We start from the raw sequence: 19,988 nt of genomic DNA on the forward strand, positions 1-19,988 counted from the left end.
ATTAAATTAAGTAATTTACTACACAATAAGCATTTACTCAAAAACAAAAAAAAAAAAAAAAAACAAAAAAAACAAAAAAATTACATACCCGTATTTTTCTAAAATATTGAGCATTCACTCATGAACATTTGCTTTTGATGATATTGAATATAAAGCCTTTTACAGCCTTAGATTTTTTATTTTTGAAGAACTGAAGTGTTTTTTTCTTTTCTTGAGCATTAAATTAATAAACTTTCAAAAAGGAAAAATTATCAAAAAAAATGAGCATTTGCTCAAATCTAGTTTTTACTCATGTCCTAACGTATTTTTTCTGAAATATTGACCAACACAACAAATTGTTGAGTATTTGCTCATACTTAAGTACTATCTTCTGGTTCTTAAAAAAAAAATCAAGCTTCTACTTATTGTCATCTGTTAGTTCTCAAGAATTTACTAGTATTTAAAAAAGAAGGTCAACAGAATTTCCTTTTTCTAACGAAATAAATAAACGAAATCCAAAGCAAAAACTCATAAAAATTAGGTAGATGTGCATTCATGAAAAAATGTGCACCTGATTTAATAAAAAAAAACCTACCTACGAAAAAAAATTTGATCTCAGAGTTACTGAGCATGTGCTCAAAAATATTCACCAAATATTTGGATTTTTCTTTCACTCAGGCAATACTTTCTAGACGCAATTACATACGTTTATCTATTTCTCAGGTATATTTAGTACAATCTCTAAACTTTATTTAATTTATGAAAGCAAAAATTCAGTCAAAAAACATATTCATACTATGCAAAGGGTTATATCTAGTGTTTGCTTAACAAAATTTCAGTACATTAAACACTTTAAATCTCAAATTTAAAAAATCGACCAAGCATTTTCCTTTAACAAAAACAACAATTTTTAGCCAAATTTCTTAAAACTCCAAAAAAAAAAAAAAAAAAATACGTATACACCCAAGTGAACCGATTTGTTAGGCTTAAATTCAATTGTATAATGGATAAGTAGAATCAAATCTTGTAGGTATGTAGAGTTTTTGGAGACTTTCAGCAAGTGATTTTGGAATAATTTTTGATGAAACGAAAAAGCGACGAAAAAGTAAAAGAAATTGTATTTCAAATGCAAAAGTTTTAAACTATTTTCAAGCAATTTCTAAAATCACTGAACTCAATCATTTGGAACAGTTTCCAACTAAAAATGGTCATGTGAAATATTTAAAGTATTTTAAGTATATTCGTGCTTCAAGGCCCTAAAAAAAAAACTCCATCCTTGTAACCTAAATCACACCCATTAATTTTTAAAGTGTGGGTGACTGAATCTACAACACCCGAAAATGTCCTTTTTACCACTTGTACTGGTACAAAACGAATGTGACTATACCCAAATACACATTATATAGTTTCCGTGCTAGCTGCAGCAGCTTTTAGTTACATTTTCAATGCAATAATAAGAAACATGAGGTGGAAACCTCGAAATGAAAGCGCGGGCCAAACATATATATAACATTTAAGGAAAAAAAAAAATCAGAAAAAAAAACAAACAAAAATCCTACCACCTACAACTTACTTACATATAAACACATATATATTCAGAGAAAAAAAAATGCAAAAAAAATATAGGAAAAGGATGTAAAAGAAAAATCCTAGATAAAGGATCTTCATATGGAGGAACTGCTGCAGGATCTTTATTTCTAATGAAATTAAGACGACGACGATGAACGACACGATGTTTAAGGACGTAGACTTCGACATCGTGGACGATGACGACGACAACGACGGGGACGATGGCAATGTCAATGTAAAAGAAAAACGAGAGACAAAAAAAAAATAGGAAATTAAACTAAGCAAAAAAGGACTTGCATCACATTTATACTATAAATGTATGTATCTTCCCTTTTTTTTTCGTCATGATGGATTTTTTTTTCTCGTTTTTTGTTTTTTCTTATCTTTTTCAAAAAGTTATTGAGGCAGGACGAGGACGAGAGATGACAAAAATCTAAAAAGGACTCATTTTGCCAGTAAGAAATTAAATTAAAATCTAAGTTTTTTTTTTAATTTTTAACATTTTTTTTTTTTATTCATCTTGTTAAATTCGTCCTTATCCGTTTCCTTTTCTTATTATCCTGTAGATACACATAATCACCTTGAAAAAGCATAGTGTCCTATCATCTGAGAGTAAATGTATGTGTGTGTCGTTCAAGGGATGATGATTCTTGTTTGCATTCATTCAACAATTATAATAGGATGAAAATCCCTAAAAAAAAGTCCGAAATAGATATATCTTCCTACCGGTTGGTTTGCTTGGTCGGTTGGTGATCTCAGATGAAATAGATTGGGTAGAATGGGTCAGCTCAGAGATGAGTCTTTCTTTTTTTAAGCCAAAAAAAAAATAAAATAAGATGTTCATCATCGTCATATATATATATTTTATGTAGGATAGGTATCATAATCTATATAGACACTCATGATGAGGATGACTTAACTAGGACAAGTTTGAATGAAAAATGAACCAACAGAGGCCAACATCCCGAACGACAGAAAAGAACTTTAGTACAAAAGGATTTTATGTTGTCGAATGAAATTGCATGAAAAGTTTATAAAAAAAAAAACTCAAATCAAAATGCCCGGAACTGTTCTGGAAAATATATAACTGAAAAGATTCTAGGAAAGGTAGATGATGGAGGTACTATACCGAATCTTTACGTGAAAATAATCTCAAATAATCCAGTTAGTTACATTTTAATTATCCTTGCATTCATACTATAGTTTAAGCTCAAACAAACATCATCTTAAAGTAATAAAAAATAAGGTGGTCATTGTGGTAGGGAGAGGATGGTGCATGTAAGGATGCATGGAACTTACTCTTTTTCTTCTCTTGGTAGCCGTAAGGTGGACTGAGAATTCTATTTGGAATTCAGACAAAAAAAAACTGAAATCCTTTATTTTCTTCCTTATGGTTTGGTTAGTTACTTTATAAAGAAGTAAAAATTCAGTAAGGTTCTGTGTCATTTTATAGAATAAGAATATATAAAGTAAATTGTTTTGGGGATTAACTGGAACTCTTTTAAATTTAGATTTTTAAGGGAAACAAAAAAACTGAGGACAGACATGTGACAAACTGTCTAATTCAGTAGTAAGTTTGTTAAGCCAAAAATTATTGAGATCTTGAAAAAGACATATATTTCAAATGTGTTTTTGATTAACTATTTTTTTAAATATTTTTTAAGACAAGATTCACTTACCTTCATGTCAGTACACACATATTCTGAAAATAAAAAATAAAATAAATGTTAATTATAAATATATCGACATTTGAATGAAAATTAAGAGATAACAAACTAATTTAGAGCTGTTTAGATGGAATATTAAAAGCCTAAAATAAATACACTTTACCACAAATTTTTAGGAAAATTAAAAAAAAAATCAATAAAAAAAATAAAAAAAATAGTACGTATACGCCCTAGAGAACCGATTTGTTAGATTTACATTGGATAGGGGATAAGAAACGTTTTTAGATTAAATTTTAAAGGACCAAAAATTGTATTTCAAATGCAAAACTTTTTTAACAAAATGTTAAAAAAATAAATTTTTTAAAAGTAAAAGTTTAAACGGAAAGCAATTACTTGCGTATATCTTATTTAAGTACTCGTCGGCAAAGAAATATAGAGCTTGAACCAAACCATACTTTTCTAAAGGATTTTTATGTGCTTATACCGAATCCGAAGTCAAAATTTCACTGACACGTCACAATTTTTTGGGACTTTTGGCGCCGAATTACATCATTGTTAATTTTTTTTATTGCAAAACTATTTATGCAATTTCAAAAATCTTTATTTTATCGTCTTAAAAATGTTTATTCTTTTTACAAAATTACTAATGTTTTTATTTTTGAAGCAGATTTGAAGTAAATTACAGTTTTCGGCTACTGATTTGGATACAAAAAGCAAAATAATACAAAAAAATATATATTTTAAAGCAAATATTTAAAAGCATTTAATTCAAAATTAGTTTTTGAAACTTTATAGCGAAAAAAAGTTATGAGTAGAGCTCAAAAACTAGACGTAATGGAATAAAACAGTTTAACTTTTTTGACAGAAAAATGTTTGTAAAGTTGGTTCAAACCACTTTTATGTTAGTTTACTTGTAGATTATAAGAGCCGCTTCTATATAAATTTTTAGTAAATTTGGTTGATAAAGGGGAAGAATCGAAAAATGTTGGTTAAATAATTTTTTTTTTTTTTGTTACATAACTTTTTTGAGAAAAAATAAAAATGGAGTTTAATTGCAATTGCTTTGAATATTACCTATGTATGCAAAGTTTAATTCAAATTGTAAGAGGTGTTTTTGAACAAATTGCAATAAGCGAGATATAAACAAAAAAAAAACACTTTTTTGGACTTCTCTATCATCGTAATGTTAGTTTGATTTAAGCCTCGATTTTTTTTTTTGACACAAAAATAATACTTGCCCTATAGTAGTGAAAAATAATCGAAATTTTATGTTTTTAAATCCAAAAATATTTTTTTTTTTCATTGAGGATACAAAAATTCTAAAACCGGTAAAGTCATTTCAAAGAATGTCAGAAATCAATTAAATATAAATCCCAAATAAAAAAGTGCGTATACACCACAGTGTACAACTATGAAGAAGCAAATCTCTTGTTAACCAGAAAAAATCATTTAATAAGCTTCTTTTTTTCAAATGGAAAGATATTCACAAAAGTCTTTATTTTTTCTGCAAAAAAGTAATAAAACTCTTTCTAATTGAATGATTTTTAAATGGCTTCAAAAACCATTTGAAAAAAATTATATTTTTATTTTCTCTAAAAGCGTATTTTTTATGATTTTTTGACCACTCAAAACAACCAATCAAATTTATTAGAATGACTATAACAATTATGGTAAATTTTTAGAGTTTTGTATAAGTATGTAATCACAACATTTAAACATCAAACACTGTCGTAAAAATGAAGTCCTTAAAAACTCTCATAAAAATACTCCATTTCCCCTAAAAATGTTTTCATAACAAGGTACTACCTATTTCTGTATAAATAATTAATTTAATAATTAATGTAATAAAATAATAAAATTTTAAATGCAAGACTTAAAACTTTCCTCCTCACTCCAACTATAAACTTCTAAAGTAAATATTTACTAGAGTTAAATAGAATGTATGAAATTTCTTTTGTTTTTCTTATACTTCTCAAAATTACATTTCATATTTTATTCACCTACAAAAACAACAACAATACCTTGCCTTTCAGAAAAAAAATTATACCTTTTGAGTAATTGTCCATAGTGCGCCAGGTTAACAACTTGACGGCATTACCATTGCCTGCGCTCATGAAATATTATTAATATTAATTTTTATCGCACCATAACTCAGAACAGACCTCTGGGTTCAAATTGAAAAAAAAGGACTCTCCACCAACTCGAACGCAGAAAGTCGAGTTGGCGATGTGTTGCGCGGGAAGTAATGAACATGACATAATACTGTTATCCTTGCATCCGGCTGAAGCGAATCCTTTTTATATTTCAGAGAAAAAAGGAGTGAATCTGAATATAAAGTCATATCCGCGGAAGTATTGCTGCATACACATTGGCGCAGTCAAATCTATATATAAACATAAAATTTATAAATTTAAACGCGCAAAAGAGATTAAGTTAACTGGCAGCAAGGTCTTAAATTTTGTAAAATGGTTTCATGCAAAAAATAAGGACGAACAACATCATCATCATCTAGGACTTTTACATTTATAGTCTGTGTTTACGTGTGTGTGTGGAAGACCAAGAAATACACAAACAAAGAAAAAACCAACGAAGATTTCCTCTCATCTAATACACGAACGAAGACGGATCAACCGGGTATATGCATAAATTTACATAGATTCTGATATCTTTCTTCTTTTTTCTTTTGGTTAAGAAGAAAAAGAATATGAAATCCAGTTTGTTGGTATTTGTGGACGCAATCGTCTTTAGTCCAGACCATTTGTTTCAGTAGACAATGGGCAACAAAAAAAAAAAGAAGGAAAGAATAAGAATTTAACATCCTTTTATGTGCCAATTGCAGTTAGCAAACATATATACAGGGTGTCCCACAGTCACCGCCCCAAACGAAAACCATGGATTCCTGAGGTCATTTTAAGTCGAAAAACTTATGAGGTAATTTTCTCGTTTTCGTCCCGTTTTCGAGTTACCACGGTTTTTATGATTTTTGCTCTCTTGTCCTTTAACTGGCCGTATCTTTACCAAACTACGTTTGATTTGAAAGATTTTTTTTACAACCAATCAAGAATTTATTACAGTTTTAGTTTGTCTCAAAACTTTTTTTTCTGCGGACAACCGTTTCTCCACAATTTTGCATCAAACACAATTTTCTTCGTTTCTTAAGTTGTTTTTTACACTTTCATATCATTTAAGTCAAAAAAACACGTTAATGAGTATTAATTTTTTGTGCTTTTTATTAAAGCCCAGTTTATTTTCATAAAAAAAAAATAAGTTTTATTTCATAAAAAAGGCTACTGAAAGTAATTAAAAAAAATAAACAAACTGAGTGAATTAAAAAAAAAAATAATTTTTAAATACAAAATTAATTTAAATGAATGAAAACTTTTTCTGAGCTTTATCTATTTGTTCTTTTCTTAACCACAATAGCTCAGAAAAAGTTTTTAATTCATTTAAATTAATTTTGTATTTAAAAATTATTTTTTTTTTTTAATTCACTCAGTTTGTTTATTTTTTTTAATTACTTTCAGTAGCCTTTTTTATGAAATAAAACTTATTTTTTTTATGAAAATAAACTGGGCTTTAATAAAAAGCACAAAAAATTAATACTCATTAACGTGTTTTTTTGACTTAAATGATATGAAAGTGTAAAAAACAACTTAAGAAACGAAGAAAATTGTGTTTGATGCAAAATTGTGGAGAAACGGTTGTCCGCAGAAAAAAAAGTTTTGAGACAAACTAAAATTGTAATAAATTCTTGATTGGTTGTAAAAAAAATCTTTCAAATCAAACGTAGTTTGGTAAAGATACGGCCAGTTAAAGGACAAGAGAGCAAAAATCATAAAAACCGTGGTAACTCGAAAACGGGACGAAAACGAGAAAATTACCTCATAAGTTTTTCGACTTAAAATGACCTCAGGAATCCATGGTTTTCATTTGGGGCGGTGACTGTGGGACACCCTGTATACGACGAGTTACGTACGTACGTTGTTCGTTGTCGTATAGAGTCAGTAGAAAAGCAGAGGATTTATATTTCTTCAATATTGAGTGTCAAAGCTTTTTGCAAAAGACTCGACTCTTTTTCTTTCTCTATTCGATTCGCTTGAAAAATGTTATGATTTTATTGGCTTATGAAATTAGTTTTATAGCTTATAAAGCCTGAATATAGATAGATAGTGTCTGTGTTTAGATAAATGCATTTGGGAAATTTTCAATAGTGACTTTTTGTGTTGTATAATACTGTAAAAATAATTCAAGCATGATAAATCGGTTTTACAGAAAAAATAACAAACGAAATTGAAATACGAAAAATTACAAAACAAAAAGACTATCCTATAAATTTATTTAAAGATGGGAAAGAATTGTATAATAATATTTGTTTTAAGACAAAATAAATTGGTACCTATCACTATAACCAAAAACTAGCTTCCCATCATTTTACATTTTTTTTTTTTTGGTTATCAACGAAATTCTTTATACCAAATTTTAGGTTTCGATAAAATTTTTTTTAGGTGAAAGTGTGTTTCCGCTAATTAGTCGCAAAAAATCACTGAAAAAACACTTAATGAAAATCTCACTAATTTTACTAATAGCTATTGTTATTGTTTTGGGAAATATGAATAAAATAATTCTATAAATTTTTTTCACGTAAAAGGGTGTTTTTTAGGTGTAAAGAAAATTTAAGTTTATTTCAAGAACTAAATAATAATAAATACCTAATGGTTCTCAATGGTTAATCTTAAAAATGTTAAATTAGGATAGAATTGAAGTATCTATGGAAAGCAAACAATTTATTTGAGAAAAGGGTGTTTTTTTTTTTAGAAAAGTAGAAATTTTGAACGAATCTTTTAAAAAAATTTTCACTTATTTGGGCAGTTGTTAATTTCCAGCAAATGTCGGATCAAGTTTTGTTTCGAAAAATGTTGACCCAACTTTATATCAAATTATAAAATCAATTTTTTTGGTTGAATTTTCGTCAAAATAAATAACTAGTACAAAGTGAAGTGAATAATTTTTGTTTGAATTTTTGTTACTGCATTTTTCTATGTCAATCAAACAATGGTTTAACAATCATGGAATAAAGTATTGAATTTCGAGGTTTTCTCAAGAATTGGTCATCTTATCATGTTCCTTAATAAAATGAAGCTTATTCTGCATATAGAAATTTAGAAAGAATTTGACCAAAATTTTACCGAAAAATTTAATTTCCGTGATGAAGATAATTTTTGAAAGAAAGACTCATATCAGTAACGATCAGAGAATCAATTATCTACCTACTGCCGGTGCCACTATCCAGTCAATTTGTTTGGCCAAGTCATCAAAAATTGGATTCAACGAAACATATCTACTTTGTTATAATATTAACAATGTTGATATTAAAATTCCGACTAACCTTAAAATGTGTCTTCTGTTATAAAAACTCGTTGATTCCTTATAAAAACCACACATATATAGGGACGACTTTCTATCTATAAATTAATTTATAATGATTTCATGAAATGATAACAAGATTTTGGAAAATTCTTGTAGGTATATTAATACTTTCTTAAAACAAATTATTGTTACATCGTGTTGCACTGTGGCGTATACGTAATTTTTTTTTATTTTCTTGAGCTACATCCTCAATCGCTGAAGCGATTTTCTTCAAACTTAGTAGTTACGAGTTTTAAGTGATTCCTTTAAGGAGAAATTAAATTTCTTTTCTTTGGAACCAAAATTAACGGTACTTTTTTTACATAGCAAAAAAAATATTTTTTTCACTAACGAGCGTAACGATTTTAATTAGAATCTTTTAATGTGTTATAAAAGTATTTCACAGATTGTTTTTTATTTCCAAATTTCTCGTAATTCTCTGAGAGTACTTTTAATATTTAAATTTTATAAAATTTTCAAAAATTCAATTTTTTAAAAAATATTTAATTTTTTTTTTTTTTTTTTTTTTTTTGAAAAATCAAATTTTGAAATCTCATATTTAAGTGTTGTGATATAGTATGTATTTCCATTTTTTGAAAAATGATAAAAATTTGTATAGTAGGTAGAGGTACCAACGGTATAAAAACTTAAAATTACATATTTTATAAAACGATTCTAACGTTTTTTTTTTTTCTAAAAATTCCTTTTTACACAAGAACATAAAATTTATATTTGTTACATTTCTTATGAAATTTCATTTCTTTTTTTTCATAAAAAGTTTAAAAAAAAAAGAAGTAATTCTGTCAAATACTAAAATTTATTAGATAGACAGAAAAATTATGAAATTCCTATGGTCTAAGGTAATAAATCTTTAAAGATTTAAATCCATTGACTCACTTCTAAATATTTCATCAGGAGAGAGTAGGTATACCTTTTCCCAAAAAAAAAAAAAATTCTGTCATTTTTAAGTTAAATCTTTTTTAAAGATATTTAAACTAAAGAGAAAATTGAACATTGAAATTCTTTTGAATTGCTGAAAAACAAAATTACTGGAATTTCAACAAACTTCTGAAAATATTGGTAATCTTTTCGGTATTCATGTGAATAAATGAATTTATTCAACAATTTTAATGTAAGTTTCATGGCAAATTAGAATAAAAGAATCGATTATCAAATGTTCCAGGAGTTAGTGAAATATGTAACTATACTTCTTTCCGAGAAACAAAAGCCAATTTTTTTATATTTAAAGAATTTCCAAAAAAAAAAAATGCATCTAACAAGTATAACTCTACCTCTTATGGACTCATGACTAAAATCCAAAACGTTCTAACAGAAACACTTGCTCCTAGACCCTTTGAAACCCTTCAACTTTTTATTTATGATTTAATTTTCATCTCAAATGCATTCCTATACCCTACAGTGAGTGAGTCCCTTGGTCTTCAATTAAATAAGTGAAGGTACTTTTCTTCGAACATAAAACTCATCTTACCCAATAAACATCATTTAACATGTTTTTTTCTTTTTATTTTTTGTCTCAATTTTATTTTTTTCTATAAAAACTAATTAGAAATCAGCACTTTATCTCCCATGTTCTAGCAATTTTTATCCAACAATTAATTTCAACTCCACCCTTTTCATATATACCCATAACCAATTCTCTCTCTCTCTCCTTCCCCACAAAACATAACATCAATTGCTTCTTCGATAAAATTTATCGATCATATACACACACATACCTATAATAATTCTTCAAGGAAAAAGGACTCCACCGCATATGAAGAAAAAAAAAAAAAAACTAATAGAAAAGGAAAAATTTAATTATTTAAGGACACTTTTATAGACGTCGCCATCAACGTAGCATGACACCCACCAGCCACCACCCGCCGTTCTCTCTATAGCCACCTTATACCATATTACCAACTGATGCAGAAGGATCAAATGCAATTAGCACAATGTTCAACTCAATTATCTGAGCTAAGCAATTGCTTGGCACACACAGAACCAAAAAAAAAAACCCAAGTTGTGTGTGATGTCGTCGTCTTCCTCACTATTTTACGACTCCAGACATCACAATGTAATAAGTGACTTTTCTATATAGCCACCATATCCCCCCACACACATACGCCCTCTCTCTCTCTCTCTCTTTCTATATTTTATACATTTTTAGTTAAAAATAAAATTGTACAAAAATTTCTTACACCAGACAAATTAATAGCCATAAAAACGGGCTTAACACATAGACCTCCTTCTCTAAAGAAGAAGAATGAAGGCAGAAGAAGGGGATGAATATTTTTACTCCTTGGAGGTGTCAGTGGGATAGATATAAAACAACCCCTTTTTTTTAGAAGAACTTGGGGGTGTTGGACGTGTGTATGTTGATCTTCGTTTTGCAGAAGTTTGAGTTTTTGAAAGAAATCAATGTTGAAGTTCGTTTCGGTTTTAATTAAGATCTCACTTACATTCACAAGCTTCTTTATCGTCCTTCGTCTTCCTTTTTTTTATCCTTTTTATTTTCTTCTTCTAGTTGAGTAGGAGTGAGGGGGTGATGTATGTAGGAATAAGGCATTTCGGCATATGTCCTCTCTAAGAGTTGAATGTAAAATTTAAGACACAATCAGTGATGGTTGTGAAAATTTATTCCTGTCATAGACAACGACGACGACAATCCTGGAGAATATAATTCCCAAAGAATACAGAAAAAAAAAGAAGCAAAAGAATAAGAGAAGGCTTGACTGCTTGATTAAGGCGGCGCATGGCGGCATTCTTGTGTCACTTTGAGAATTATCTTATCAAACAAAAACGAAGAAAAACAAAGAAAAAGATAATAAAATGCCTTACAAATTTTCTAAGGACTTCTAAAAAAATAGTATTTTTTCCCTTTTTTTTTTGTTAAAATTACATGAATTTTCTTTTGAAGAGCAACTATCGACAAAAAAAATATAGGTACAAGGAATCCTATGACTTTGTATTGAAAAGGACATGAAAAATATAATTTTTTTTTTTTCTTACCAAAGTGATAGTGTGTTGATTTTTTCTTCGTCAAATTGTTTCTTGTTTGTCTTTTTTCTTCGTCAAAAGCACTTTTTTTTTCATCTTATATCGAAATCATCATTATCATCGTCATCTTCTTTATCATCGCTTATCTTCTTTTGTAAAAATAAAGATAGAAAGAAAGTGAAGACTTTGGAACGACACGGTGATGACAATAATGCAACAATGCAATCGTCGTCGTCCTTCGGAATATATCATGTTTTTGTTTGGCTTGTTCCCAGCTTTATACCTTGTTTTGAATGTGTGTCTGTATGTGCATTTTATCACTTTGTACGATTTTTCTATTTTTTTTTTTCTATTATCCATGCAAAGTAGAGCGTATGCGACAAATAATTTTGTTTTCTTCTTCTTGTTTTTTTTTCTGCAAAAAAATAGAAAGAAAAACGTTTTTTTAAAAAAGAGGAAATGACATAGGGAGATAGAAAAAAAATTATTAAACCTGTGTTTTTGATGAAAACTAAACGAATACCTTTGGAAAAAAATGAAGGGAAAAAATGTTCTAAATACGCATACAGAACGTCTCTTTAATCGGATAGTTTTTTGTGTGTTTTTCCGTTTTTTTTTTTTTTTTTTGTAATAATTTTGCAAACACTGATAGAAACCATTTGAAAAAAGAGCTTTGTGACAAGTAATGACATTAATTGCGATCTCTTTGATCATTAAAAGAATTTTACTCCAATATACTCGTAAGTTTCTAAAATCGGAAAAAAAATTTGACAATTTAGTCTAGGAATGATTTTTTTTTTTTCAAACAGACTTTCTTTTTACTTCCAATAGAAGTGCTTAGTTAAATCAATCGTAATACTTTCTGCATCGCTCGAAATCTATTTTTTTGAGGAATTTCAAGTTGCGTTATGAGTCAATAGTCTGATGCTGAAGTTTCATAAACAGTTAAGTGTTTTCAGCAGTTAAAAGTCAATTTGCTGAAAAACTAGAAGACTTAAATGAAGAGTTATTAAAATTTTACCAATCTTCCTGGTAATCAATAAGCAAAGAAAAGGGAAAGGAGCAAGCTCTAACAAATAGTTTAGCAGATGATATCTCTTGGTAATGAGATGACAAATTAAAATAGGTACTAAAAGATTTACTCTTAACTTTTGTTTCAAGAAGTCAAACCTTTCTGAGTTAAACATCAAAAGAAACTTGAAAGAATAAGTTCTGCTGTATTGTAGGAAGAAAGAAAACTAGGTTTCTTGGAAATTTATTAGTTTTGTTCGAAAACCATAAAAAGTATGAACAAAATAAGATGAAAACATTTCATTAATAAAGAGAATAAGAAATTGACTACAACAATCAAAGTTTATTTAATTTAGTTATGCTTTAATAAGTGTCTGTTTAATGAAGAAAATCTGGATCAGAATAGACAAATACGTGAAAATTTTCAGAACAAAAACGATCAGGAAAATACAGCTCAATGTTTAATAAAGTTGAATGTAGCCTATTAAAATTAGTTAAAATTGTGAATAGTAAGTAAATTCATTCACATTTTGAATATTTCTTCATATTAAGAAGATTCTAAAGAAATTTCCATTATTTTTTAATTAATTTTACCATATTTTTGACAAAATAAACAAATCACCTGTTGCTTGACACTTCTCACTCATTAACTCCACCTCAAAAGTAGGAGTAGAAAAGCTTGAACTAAACTGTATTGGAAAACTTCATGGAACATAAAATGACAGTTTGTAGAACAGTTTTGGGCAAGGTTTTCCTTCATGGAATACACAAACCTGTACTGTTTGGATCTTTTCGGTTTTTTTCTGTGAGGATCAGATTCATTAAATTTTTAAATTTTTACTATCGTTATTTCAAAGAAGTTCGAATAGTCAAACCCGACAAACAATTTTGGTTCTATAAAGCCTTACAGATGCAATTGTTGCTTCTGTAAAGCATTATAGAAGCAAAATTGTTAGTAGGGAAGGGATTTCAATCTAGTTTTTTTTTTAACTTTTTTTTTAAATATCAAGAGTTTTTTGTCTTTAAACGGTAATTTTTAAGAACTACTCCTTTCTTCAGAGTCGAAAAAAAAACCATCATAGAATAAGTTGATCATGTTTTTGCTGTCTGAAATCCTGAATGCTTAAGACGTTCAAAATCTCGCAGACGAACAAAAACAACATAATGTAGAAAACATGCTAATAGAAAACTACCTTTACAGTTTCTGAGGGAAGCACTTGAAATTTGAACTCTACAAAGTTTATGCAAACTAATAGAATTCTAATTTTCATCGTATTTGATAAAAATTGTACAAAAATAATACTTTAAGCCCCCAATCTATTCACACTATCTATATTAAATTTAAATTCGCCATTTAAAACAGGAAATTTTAAAATTTACATGCGATTTGACATATTTTTAATTTTTAATAGCGATTTTAAATATATGTAATTAAGAGTGAATGAATTGGGCCTAAGACCTTAATGAAAGATTTTTTGACATGAAACGCAACAAATGTAATTTTTCTCTAAATGGCTAAAATGATTTGGTTAAGAAATGTATGCCTAAAAGAATACTTTTGAAGTAAAAAAAAATTTGTTCTAATCCATTTTCTTATCGATTTTTCAGAGAAAAGACGATTTTAACGAGATTGTTTTTATAAAAGCGTTTGAAGAAATGAAACATATAAAAAATATAAAAATGATTTTTCTTAAAATTCTATATTGTACAGAAAATAAAAAAGGACGCTTCGTTTGGAGGAAAATGTGATTTAAAAACATATTTTAGTAAGAAGGGCACATTTTGAAGAGCATAGAGACTTAAATGGATCTCAAAAGATCCCACTTATTTTCCAAATGGTTAGCACGCTGTTGGCTAGAAGCTCTTTCGCAAGGATGATACGTATTCCATTTAAACTCTTTTCCATTTCGTATTTGAACCTCTTAAAGGATTTTGTATCCAAATATCAAGAAGAAAAAAAATGGCAAAAACTGTAAGTTTTTGACATTTTTTTTCTTCTTGGACACAATTGTCTTTTTTCATCATCTTTTCATGATTCAAGATTCGACTTTTAACAACAAACAATATCCCTTCTATAAAGCTTTATAGGAGCTACATAACCACCTGTACAGATTTATAGAAGCAAATTTGTTAGTCGGGTATGCAACTTTCAATTTTTAAATATTTCTTAGACTCAAATTCACATTACTAAACTGAACTTTCTGAATGGTAAATATTTCACATACCTTAAATAAAAATATTTAAACCTCATTTAAACACCTTAAACTCCACCCTTTAACACACAGAAAATTGTTATTTCTGTAAAATATTTAAACCACTTGCCAAAAGGTTTTGAAATTTAATCTTTGATGTTGTGTTTCAACTGATTTACTCATAGTTATTTTAAAGCCAAAATTCCTTTTCTACTGAAACTGACTTCCTGGTTTCTGGAAATTTATCTCATTTGACCGAGTTGAAAAAAAATACAATTAATTAAAACCAACCGATTTACTCCATTAAATCTTATACCTACATAAATTCTGTAACCCCCTCAACATTTTGGTCTTTTAATTCTCTTAGTCAGTATAATTACAAATAAAAGTGCATTGTATCTCTATACACACGCACATATACATCCATCAATACAACAATTACTATCAAAAACCAACCCCTTTATAAAGTAGCTAGCCATAAGCATGTTAAAAAAAAAGCACACAATTTTATAATAATTAATTAATTTATTCGCGTCTATGTGCAAATTACTTGGACCGAAAAAATAACCTCTTGAAGTAGTATAAAAGTACCTCTCTTCTATCCTCTCTCTCACTCACTCACACACTCGCTATGTCACTCTTAAAATGACCTTGGAGTGTAGGTATAGCACTCACTCATAGAATTTTAATTAAACTGTTGGTTTATTCAACCATTTTACCTTAATATGGTTGCTCTGCACTTTTAGCTTCGACAATATAAGTGGACCATAGAGAATTCACATTCCCAAGTGGCAAGAAGTGCCATTCCAATTCATTTTCTGGTCTGGTTCTGAGGGGGGGTAGAAAAACAAAAATAAAGAGAAACACAAACCAAATACAATTCACTATTCACTCACTCACTCACCAACCACTACCACTTTTCAATTATATTTCCATTTCACTATTATACAAAATAACCACCAACAACAAATCCCAAGGATATAGTCCTTATCTCTTAAACCTCAACATCCTGCCCACCGTCTGCCTGATGCCACCATCATCATGGCTGTTCTACTATTACCACACCAGCACCGCACTGTGCACAGCTTCGAGAAGTTAAGCGCTAATGGCTAAAGTCGAAAATCAAATATTTTCCCATCACATCATCCCTTAATTATATAAAACGATAAACCTGTAATTTTTAATTATCTCTTCTATTCAGTTTTTTTTTTTTTTTTGTATTACGTTCGTCCTTGTTGTTGTTTTTGTTGTTGTGAATTTATTTGGTAGATAGTAGTTGTTGTTGTTTTTGTAGGTGGTGATGGTGTTGGAAATGCTTTTGATGGTGGTTTCTCGTTGTTGTTGTTGTTTTTTTTTTCTATTTAGTGTTGGAAAATATTTATCTGTGTGTGTGTGTGTGTGTGTATAGGTATTATCCTTGTGCATATCTCCATTCTATTCCGTGCTGGGTCTATGTCAATCGTAGTGTATACAATTTCTACACCTGGCTGATTTTTCTTTTTTTCCATTTTGAGGGGTGGATAAATAATAAAACAGGACGAACAAAAAAATAAAGGAAAAAAAAAATAAGGATGCGAAAAAAAAACATGCAAAGAAAACAATTACACCCGTCAACTTCATCCCCATCCTCCTTCATATATCCGTAAACATTTTAAGTACACTGTAAGTAGAGTGAGGGGTTGGGTGGTGTTAGTAAAAGCGTTTCTGAATAGCCGTATTATCATTTAACCATCCCTTCTGGATCGCCACGTTAATTTTCTGGCTTCAAAAATAAGAAAAAAAAATACAAGAAGAAGATGCCTATGCATTGTATAGAGGTAAAATAGGATATTTGCTTCATTATTTAAGAAACGAAGATAAGGAGAGAAAGCTATGCCAGAGAAAGAAAAAAAAACCAGAATGAATGACAACGTGGAAAAAGTAGAAAAAAAACGCAGCAGCATAGCAATCATTTTCACCAAGTACCTCAAGTCTGCGTTCGTGGCTTCCTTTTTCTTCATCTTCTAAGAGCGATAAGTTTTTTTTTTTAATTTTTTTTTTGCTCTGATACACAACAGAATTTTCAACTTGGAGAACCGTTATACCTACAAATTTTTTTTTTTATTTTTCATTTTTCATCTTGGTCTACTCTAAGAATTTATAGTGCGTTCATCCATGGTTAGAAGGAAAAAGTACCTCGGTAGATATACCTACACTGATAAAAAAAAATAAATTAAATAAAAAGTTTGTCTATGCCCACGACACGACCAACACAAAATAGTTAATTAAAATGTGTCCAAAATGGATCAAAATTTGATGGTAAACTATCAAAAGCAATCCTTCTTAACTATAAGTAATTTAGATGGATAGTATGGTTGAAGCAACTGTTAAAGGACTCTTTCTGCTGATGAATATGGACAATATCAATGTAAAAAAAAAATATCCTTGTGGATTAAGGGACAAAATTGATGGTCGGTATTAAAAAAGATATAAGGTTTGTTAACCTGAGCACTAAAACTTAAAAAAAAATCTAGGAACATTGAAGAATTAAGTCAACTTCAATACCAGAAGACCATTTATTTAAAACTTTACCTATAGCAAAAGATTATAAAATCATTATTTCAGAAATGTCCTGAGAAATTTTTTCCTTCAATATTTTCTTCTTAAACTATAATAGAATTTCTAAAATTACTCTATAGGTATAAGGCAAGTATTCGTCTCGTAATAAAAAAAAATTGCAATAGCAAGTTCGTGCGACCTAGTGTTGCATTTTATTTTTTAATAATTTTTGACTACGGAAATTTATCAAAAATATCTGTAATCCACTGTTTAGCTTGCAACAGAATGTTGCCGGATCAAAGCCTATCCGCTAACGACTATAAGGCCATATTATAGCATAGCCCGAAAACTAGATTTCAGAGTCTATTAGCCCTACAAATGTGATAGGTTTGTAGGACTTATTTATAACTGGTTACAAAACGCTTTTGTAAATATTTCACTACACTTCCAAAATCTGTATTTAGTAGCAAAAACAATTTGCAAAAAAACTAGCTTCGTGAATTTTCAACCAATTTTAGTTTAATTTTACTTGCTCCATAGGGCAGGTATTGGTTTTGTATAGAAAACAAAAATTCGAGGTTTTAATCAAAAGCAAAACCAACATTACGATGATCAATAAAGTGGTTTTCGTCATGCTGTCGTCGGTCTGTGCGTCCATAATGTACATCGAACTAGGGCTTAAATGGATCAATGGATTTGCTTGAAACTTGGTACAGATGACTTTTGCGTAATTTCCTAGACCTTTCTTTTTTCTTTTTTTTAATATCTCTTTCTTGACGCACATCTCCAATATACCGTTTTCGAGTTATTGAATTTTTTTTCTAACAATTTCGATTAAATTTAGTGTACCTAATAGTCTAATAGATTCTAACAAAACTGCTTTTTTAGTTCTTCTCAAAATATTCGGCGTTGCCGTTTTTCAAAAATTTACATATTTTTAAGTTCAAAGTATAAGCCAATTTTAGTCAAACTTTTTAGACAGGTTTTTCCTTATTTTTTGAAGTGTAAAATGGAAAAAAAAAATTGAAAAATTTAATTTTTACCTTCCGATTTTTTTTTAAATTTTTTTTTTCTCGAAACTTAACAAAATTAAAAATTTCCTATAATTATTTAAGATAAATATACTTTGAACTACAAGAGCAAGTACGTAAGATCCAGTCGTGCATTTTATTTTAATAGTTTCTTAAAGATAAATTGGTAATACAAAAAACTTGACTTTAACATTAACTTGTTATCTTTAGGTACCTAATTATTTTTACTTGCGATATAGGTACTACATATATATCAAGTTATGCATTCGTACAAAAAAAAAGTTGAGATAACATTTTTCCATGAAATTACGATGGTAGACAATGCCAAAAAAGTGGGTCCCGGAAGTCCGTCTGTCTGTCAGTCTGTCTGTCTGTATAAGGAGCTACAGCCTAAGCGGATGGACCGATTAATGTCAAATTTGGTATGTAGCGTTATTTGGCGACTCTCCAGAGGTGTTGTTGGAATTAATTTTTTTGGACCAAAATTAACGGTACTTGTCATATACCGATTTTAGTAAAATTGAAATATCTCGAAAACGGCTCCAACGATTTTGTTTAAAAAATTTAAATGTCAGTTTTAAGCTAAGGTCTATCTTCTAATGAAAAAAATTTTGTTTGAAAATCATTACTTACGGTACCAGCCATAGAACCGTTTTTTTTTTTTTTTAAATCCGATTATCTCCGAAACCGCTTATTCGATTTCAACGAAACTTTTTGTGAAGAAGCATTTATATAATTTAAATATAAACCAAAATAAATAATTTTTGGATTTTTAAAAAAATTTTGAAAATTTGTTTTTGAAAAATCAAATTTTCGAAAACGGGACATTGAATTTTTTTGAAATTTTGTTTTTAGATGTTGATTAGTGATTTCTACAAAATGGCATACCAATTTTATTTTAAAACTTTTTTTCCAAAAAATTATTTATAAAAAATTAGTTTTTTAAGAAACGGCTCTAACGATTTTGAAAATTTTTTTTCTAAAATTGTATGTTAATATATCAATCAAATCTGCATACTTGTTTTGGAGGGCAGTTTGATTTCAGATTTTATTTTATTTTTTTAAAGAAGGAATTTTATTTTATTTTTTTTTCCAAATTTCTATATAAAAAGTCTTAAAAATTTAAGCAACTTTAACTCTAAGAGCAAGTTCGTGCGACCCAGTCGTGCATTTTATTTTAACTCGTTTTTATCAAAATCTGTCGAGTAAAATTTTAAGAAAATTTTAATCCAGATATTGAGGGTATGTTGAAAAAACGAAATATTTAATAGTATGTTCCTCTTACTCTACAAACCGTAGTCTCAAAAAAGTGCATTTAATTTTTGTTTGCACAAAGTACATACCTATAATTGAAAAATTTAAGATCATCTAAAATTTTTTGGATTTTTGGAAACAATTTTTAAATCCATCGAAATTCGATGATTCTGTTAATAATTTCCATGAAAAATTAAATGCAAAACCGGATCGCACGAACTTTCTCTTAATGTAAACCGTTTACGACAGGTAAAAAATGTGGAATTTCATTGTGAAGTTTTACACTTTGCTCAATTAAGAAACAAAAAAATTTTTTTTACAGTTTTCCCAGCTTCAAACGGATT

The 19,988-nt window shown here is 28.8% G+C and overlaps 1 long non-coding RNA gene across 1 annotated transcript in view; it reads right to left on the minus strand.

The window, feature by feature from the left end:
• The window catches only part of LOC129914072 (uncharacterized), a 123,521-nt gene that overhangs the window by 76,744 nt on the left and 26,789 nt on the right, over positions 1-19,988 (minus strand). The window contains exons 2-3 of the long non-coding RNA XR_008772171.1: positions 11,631-12,033; positions 3,228-3,250 (exon numbers count right to left, since the gene is read on the minus strand). This is a non-coding gene — a long non-coding RNA (uncharacterized LOC129914072). The remainder of the gene's footprint in view (positions 1-3,227; positions 3,251-11,630; positions 12,034-19,988) is intronic.

Source organism: Episyrphus balteatus, chromosome 1 (assembly GCF_945859705.1).
Source record: "Episyrphus balteatus chromosome 1, idEpiBalt1.1, whole genome shotgun sequence".
Taxonomy (NCBI): domain Eukaryota; kingdom Metazoa; phylum Arthropoda; class Insecta; order Diptera; family Syrphidae; genus Episyrphus; species Episyrphus balteatus.